Raw genomic sequence first — 6,721 nt, forward strand, 5'->3', positions numbered from 1 at the left:
GTTGAGGTGGGCACATGTTTTTCCCGTGAAGAATTTCTATAAGAAAATATAGTCGCATATCAACGTCCGCGCCAGTAGCGTATTGGTATCATGCAAGATTCCCATTCTTGCGACCCGGGTTCGATTCCCGGCTGTCGCATGAAGTTTTTTGTGTTTGTTTTAAATTATTGCCTCAAAACATATTTGTAATTTTTTGATTATGTTTTCAAACAAGAATCAGAGAAAGGGTATTGACATCTGACCCTTAAAATTTATTTGGGGATGTTTTACTCTTCGGTGCGCACACTGGCATCAAATACTTGATGAAAGAACCGGTAAGAGCTGCTCTGAAGCTGATGCGCATCGAGTTTAGGGAAAGTTTACGGTTTAAAATACTTAAATAAATGTGCTCTAAAGAGATGTAGATATAGATACTGTTACTGACGTGCACAGTGAAAATATTTAGCGAGGACTTTGTTCTCACATTTTTTTTCACTCATGATTGTTTTTCATAGGATGTTTGACAGCGTGCTTTTATAATTTAACGCGGTATTTCCAATTGGTTACTATCTTTAATGGCTGTCAAACCATGCTTTAGAAATGTACACGTCCTGTTGAGAAAATGACTTCTGTCACAAAGCATGACTGCAATCTTGGTGTCAGGCTTGTGACACCCCCATAAAAGCTTCCGGTGTGCCCCATGCTCTGTGCAATTTACCTCACGAGCTGCAACCGAGCAGCGGCTCTTTTCAGTGTCAATATATATATATTTCAAAGAAAATAAGTAAACCTTGTATAGTTTCGCAGGTCCAACGGACAAAGTAAGAACGAGGCAATTAGGTAAGATTTATACGATAAAACTTCTACCAGAAGTGGGGTTCGAACCCACGCGGACACATGTCCATTGGATCTTAAGTCCAACGCCTTAACCACTCGGCCATCCTGGTGTATAGTTACACTGTTACATCAACTATTTTAAAAACTTTTACACTGCGTGGTGAATACATTGAGGTATATTGTTGTAATGAGTGCAGAGTAAAGAAGAAACATTTCCCACACATGGTAATTTTATAGTAAATCCAAGCGGATGGGGATCACGAGACAACAGCAATTTCACAAAGTAAAACAGAATTGTAAACAGTCACTGAGCAGTGGTCATTGTGTGAGCCTCGTTGCATGACGAAGTCCAACAGAGAGCCTTAAAAAGCTGGACAATTTTACTACAGTCCTCTACTTCCAGGTGCAAACAAGGTCCCTCTCTAGTGCTTCCACTGAAGCGCGCCCCCTCGAAGCCCCTGGTTGGTAGCACCCCCTGTTGGATGTGATGATTATTGCATTCGATAAAACTCCGACACCAGAGGGTTCAGAATTTATCAGATGCCATAATTTTCCCTTGTTAATGCTGCAGGCCTGGCCTGCCAGCGTGTAAGGAAGGGTGGCCTCTTCATCGCATACGGTAATAACCAGGAGCAAAACAACAAGCACTTGTCGTTGGCACTTGTAATCAGGCCTGAGCCCTGGGGGAACAGAGGGAGCAGCGCAGGGGAGGAAGGGGCCTGGAGTCTGTCTCACCCCCAGTGTCTCACGCATTTTCACTGTATGCTGGAGAGGCAAGGTTTGACAGAACAATTAATTTTTTTGGGTGAAATGTGCGGGGCCAGACAGGAAAAAAACGCCACCCTGGCAAACAATGTTTGAACCAACTCCTCATTGCAAGATGCCAGGACTAGAAAGAGTCCATGGGGGCAAGCAGCGGCGGCTCCTACGCAATGGCGAAGGAGCGCCGCCTCACTGGCTCGGAGCCAGCAGCTGAAAAAGAAAGCAATATTTTATTACTCTTTAATTTTTCAGCTGACGGCTGAGCCAGCATGTGCAGGGAGGGCGGGGCGGGCCATGGCAGATTGGGCGGAGTGACGTGCACTGCTAAGGGAACTTGTTGGTTTGGTCAGCCGTCTCAGGCCAGCCAAACAGACATGCACAGTTAGGTTTCTCCAACCCAGCTGTATTGCGTCGGCGCGTTGTAGACATAGCACAGACTCCATGTGCCTAAGCGAGCGTTAAACAAGCCTACTCAGACCAATCCCTGTGCTGATCTCTTCAATCAATCAATAAATCAATCAGTCAATCATCAATGATCTTATAAAGCGCGACTACTCACCCCTGAAAAACTCTAGGCACTTTGTGGGGAGGGGGAGGTCTGCGGTTCAGTCGAAGAGCCAGGTCTTGAGGTCTTTCCTGAATTGCGGCAGCGATGGTGATTGCCTGAGGTGCAGAGGCAGGGAGCTCCAGGTCTTGAGGTCTTTCCTGAATTGCGGCAGCGATGGTGATTTCCTGGGGTGCAGGGGCAGGGAGTCCTCAGCCTTCGCAGTGAGGTAAGAGAAAGATCTTCCTCCAGCAGTGGTCTTGCAGATCCATGGAATGGTGGCCGGGCTAGTTGGGTGGAGCGTAGATGTCTGGTGGGAATGTAGAAGGAGAGGCGATGGTTGAGGAATGCAGGCCTGCGTTGTAGAGGGCTTTGCAAGAATGCGTGGGGGACCTGAAGGTGATTCTTTTGTTGACAGGTAGCTAGTCAGAGGCACAGCTATAGCCAGTTTTCAGGGGGGGGCTGATAAAAATTTCCGGGGGGGGGGGGTGACTAATTCTTCCAGCAATAGGCAGAGTGGAGATGCAGGGGCTCTATGGAGGGGTGAAAAACAACAAAGCCTCATTAACAAGTAAATGGTCTTTTAAAGACCTGTGAAGTACTCGGGTGCTGCTGCTATAAGACGGACGCCAGACCAGCCAGCCACACCAGCATTAAAACTGTCTGTGTGTGTGCCCGGGAAGCTGTTGCCCCGGACTGACACACAAGACAGGGAGGGGAGCGGGGGGGCTAACGCCCTTTGAGTCTTTGAGTCCAATGGGTGTTGCGCGCCTGTAGCTAGTGAAGGTCTCTCAGGTGGCCGATGCATTCTGGATGGTCTTTAGTTTTTTTGAAGTTTCTGGTTGGTGTTGGCCTAGAGTGAGTTGCCGTAGTCGAGTTTGCTGATGACGAGGGCATGGGTGACCATTTTCCTGGACTTGGCAGGGATCCACTTAAGATCTTACGGAGGAGCTGGAGCATCTGGAAGCAGGAAGGTGAAACGTTGTTGATTTGGCGATTCATTGAGAGCGAGGAGTCCAGGATGATGCCACGGTTTCATGTGTAGCCCGTGTTTTTGGGGGGATTCTGAGTGCTGTGGGCCACCAAGAGTCATCCCAGCTGGAGGAGCCTAGGATGAGGACTTCGGTCTTGTCCGAGTTACACTTGAGGCAGCTGTCCTTCATCCAGGTGGCGACTGCCTTCATCCCATTGTGGAAGTTGCTCTTGGCAGTTGTGGAAACAAAGTTGTCATGTTTATGCAGTTGTCAGAAACTAATCCCTTCTTGTTTATTCGAGAAAGTTTCTAATGACCTCTAAGCTAGCTGGCACTCACAATTAAGTCTAATATATTCGATAGAGACCTAGTCGACCTAAGTCCTACGTCAATTCTATAGGATATGTTATTACAATGCACAGAGCCTATTGGGAATATAGGAACTACACTACATGGCGCCCAACATTTGGTAAGGCACTAATTTAACGCTAGATACTAGAGTAACTCAGTCATGCTTTTCACAGAGAACTCTTTTTCCCGTAAAATACTCCAATAGATGTCTAGGAGTGTGTAAAAGGATAAAATATCCGCCATAACTGAGTAGAACGAAAAATCCTATGTATTAGCTTTTAGTTAGTTTAACATTGAATGATACAGTGTTCCAAAAATATTGTGCACCTTTTCTTTGTTTTCTTGAAATTTGCTACTCAAACTTTAATCAAACTATGTCGAATAACGACAAGGCAACCGGTGAAGCTGCAGTAGCAGACCAACCAGTTTTGGACGTTACAGGATTTAATGAAGACGACGTGGATGCTATAATCATCCCGGAAAATGTAAGGAAAATAATCACTATCAAGCTCAAAACAAATGGCGTATCATCAAAAGGTGGTAGAGTAGTCTTTGTTATAGAGGCACATGAATATCAGCAGACACAGATATTCTATTCATGGATTCTGTTTCCTATAGCAAATCCAGTAACACATGAGTTCCACTAACACAAGATAGAGGAACCTCCAGCGGAATATGTTCCTTTCGAGGACATTGAAATTCCAATAACTTATCAAGAGCATCAGCTCTGGTTTAAAGGTGCCCTACAACAAAATCACATTACCAGGCTCGCTCCAGTAGGTAGACCAGGACCATCATGGCCGGTACTAGCCAGCTATACACCACATCCTGACATTGAAAGAATGACAGGTCCAGAACTATTAGCTCAGCTAAAACAATTATTTAAAATACATAGACAATTGGTTCAATATGGCATGCCTACTTTAACGGTCCAACCTGCTATAAGAATTTCACAGCACACCCCTCACCAGGGTAACACAAATAAAATCACACCACAGACTATACAATCAGTCATTGGTAAATTGCCAGCAAAAAGGGAACAAATTCCATTCTGGTTAGCTCAAAAAATTACTCAGATCGAGGCAGTATTTCCCGATAGTACACCTCATGAGAAACACAGGATTCTAACAATCTGTTTACCAATGGGGATAGCACCACACGTGGAGGACAGTGACACTTGGGGTACAGTCTTTGCTTCAATCTACACAAAAACACACGGTGTTCCATCTATGGCAGTAATACCAGACGTCCTGAAACAGATTCAAAATGAATACGGACCAGACCCTGCCTTGAATCTTGGTATGAAATTACTGAAAGATTACAAACAGGTATCGGCTATATTATTAGCTAACATTAAAGGTGAAGCAGCATCCGTGGCAATTCGCCAAAAACTAAAAGAACTTGATATTACTGAGCAACCATATGAACTTGCCAGAATTATTGAAAAATCCTTTGAAGAACTAGGAAGAGACAGTTTGGGTGGGAAACCAGCAAAACCCCAACTGACACAAAATCCTGAAAAAGTTTTTATTAAAAATAATCTCACTACTGCTAAAAAGAAGTGGGAAAATACTAAACAGACACTTAATAATGTGAAGCGTTCTCAGTCCAGAAGAAGGTCTCCTCAACAGGAGCCCTCTAAAAAAAGGTATAACCTCAGAAATAGGGATAATTTGAAAAAACCTGATAGATATGAAGATATTGATACACGTTCCTTTCGTACCTTTCAGACTTCCTCGCAGAAGTCCGAAAGAAGAGGACGATCAGAACACAAAGAAGAACGAGTGAAGTCCAAAGACGATCAACAGGTTCAGAAAAAAATGAAAACTCAATTCTCCAAAAAGAAGGTAGCAAGTCTAAAAATCAGACATGCAGAGGATCTTGAGTACACAGCTCAAGAACGGGGAGTGGGCCCAGACAATGCTGGACAGCGCAGCAGTAGTTACCATTGCTCGCAAGATCCTGAAGGATCATCTGGAGACAGTGGACTTAAATGAATGCATTCAAGTTGAAACTGCTGCACCAGGGTTAGTGTACCCCATAAGTTATACGAATTAACGCTCCGTATGGAGGGGGACATAACTAGGAAAATAAGAGCACTCTTTTGGGAGAAGCTCTCTAAAGGTTATGACATTCTTCTAGCTGAAAAAGACTGGCCACCTCAATTTGTCAGGGAGTGCCCACATGGTGAAGACATCATTATGCCAACCTTCTCAAATCATATTCCAATTCATAAAAAAGACACCTATGCCAGAAAATGGGCTGAAGCCCAGGCTCCAGCATTATATATAAATCATGTGGGATGGGATGAGGATTCTCCTAATCATAAAATCCAGTGGAAAACTCAACCAACAATGCAAAGGCAACAGCATGTTAAACAGGAAGATAAAAAACAGGTCAGGGAGATCTTAGATCAACTTGAATGTCAAGGGGTGATTGAAACATGCACCTCACAATCCATTGTTTCCTGTCTCCAAACCAGACAGTACATATCATCTAGTTTTGGACTACAGACATTTAAACTCTTGTTGCAAAACATTTGCAGTACAAAATGCACACAGTGCAGCACTGATGAATAACATTTTGAGCAAAAAATATAAAACCACATTAGATATTTCTAACGGTTTCTTCTGTCAAAACATTGCACCAGAAAGCAGGTACTTGACTGCTTTCTCAATAATGGGAACACAGGGTCAATGTTGCCATTTCCCCCAGGGATTCAAGAATAGTCCAGGGTTATTTTCAGCCAGAGTAACAGAGTTACTACAAATGTTTGATGATGAGGTATTATCTTATGTCGATGACATCTATTTTGGATGTGCACTCGAAAAGAGTGAACACCATAATACTTGGTTTGGCATCTGAAGGGTACAAATTCAAATTTAAGAAATCACGAATTGCCCACCTCAACATCCTATTCTTAGGATATCAACTTTCAAGTGAAGGCAAAAGCCTGGCAGTGAACTTCCTAGATAAATGTGCGGTGCTACAACCTCCAAAAACACTGAAAACGTACTTTCAAATCTAGGTTTCCTGAATTTTGGAAGAACTTACATTCTAAATTACGCAGAAAGGGTTAAACCTCTCTATGACAAATCAAACCTGATTTCAAACCAACTAATTGGACTCAAAAACACACAGAAATTTAGCATTCAGTGCAAACAGACAGGTTAGCAACAACACATTTGCAAACACGCGTAAACGTACGCACCTTGTAATCTGAATCATCCCAGGGAGATGCGGATTCCAATACCTAACCTTTAATGAAGGTGAAA

General features: G+C 43.6%; 1 non-coding gene across 1 annotated transcript; it reads right to left on the reverse strand.

The window, feature by feature from the left end:
- Nucleotides 1-843: 843 nt before the first annotated feature.
- Nucleotides 844-926, reverse strand: TRNAL-UAA (transfer RNA leucine (anticodon UAA)). The gene has a single exon. It is a non-coding gene; the product is annotated as a tRNA-Leu (tRNA).
- Between the last annotated feature and the right edge of the window lie 5,795 nt (nucleotides 927-6,721).

The sequence above is a fragment of the Lissotriton vulgaris genome, chromosome 1_1 (assembly GCF_964263255.1).
Source record: "Lissotriton vulgaris chromosome 1_1, aLisVul1.2, whole genome shotgun sequence".
NCBI classification, from domain to species: Eukaryota; Metazoa; Chordata; class Amphibia; order Caudata; family Salamandridae; genus Lissotriton; species Lissotriton vulgaris.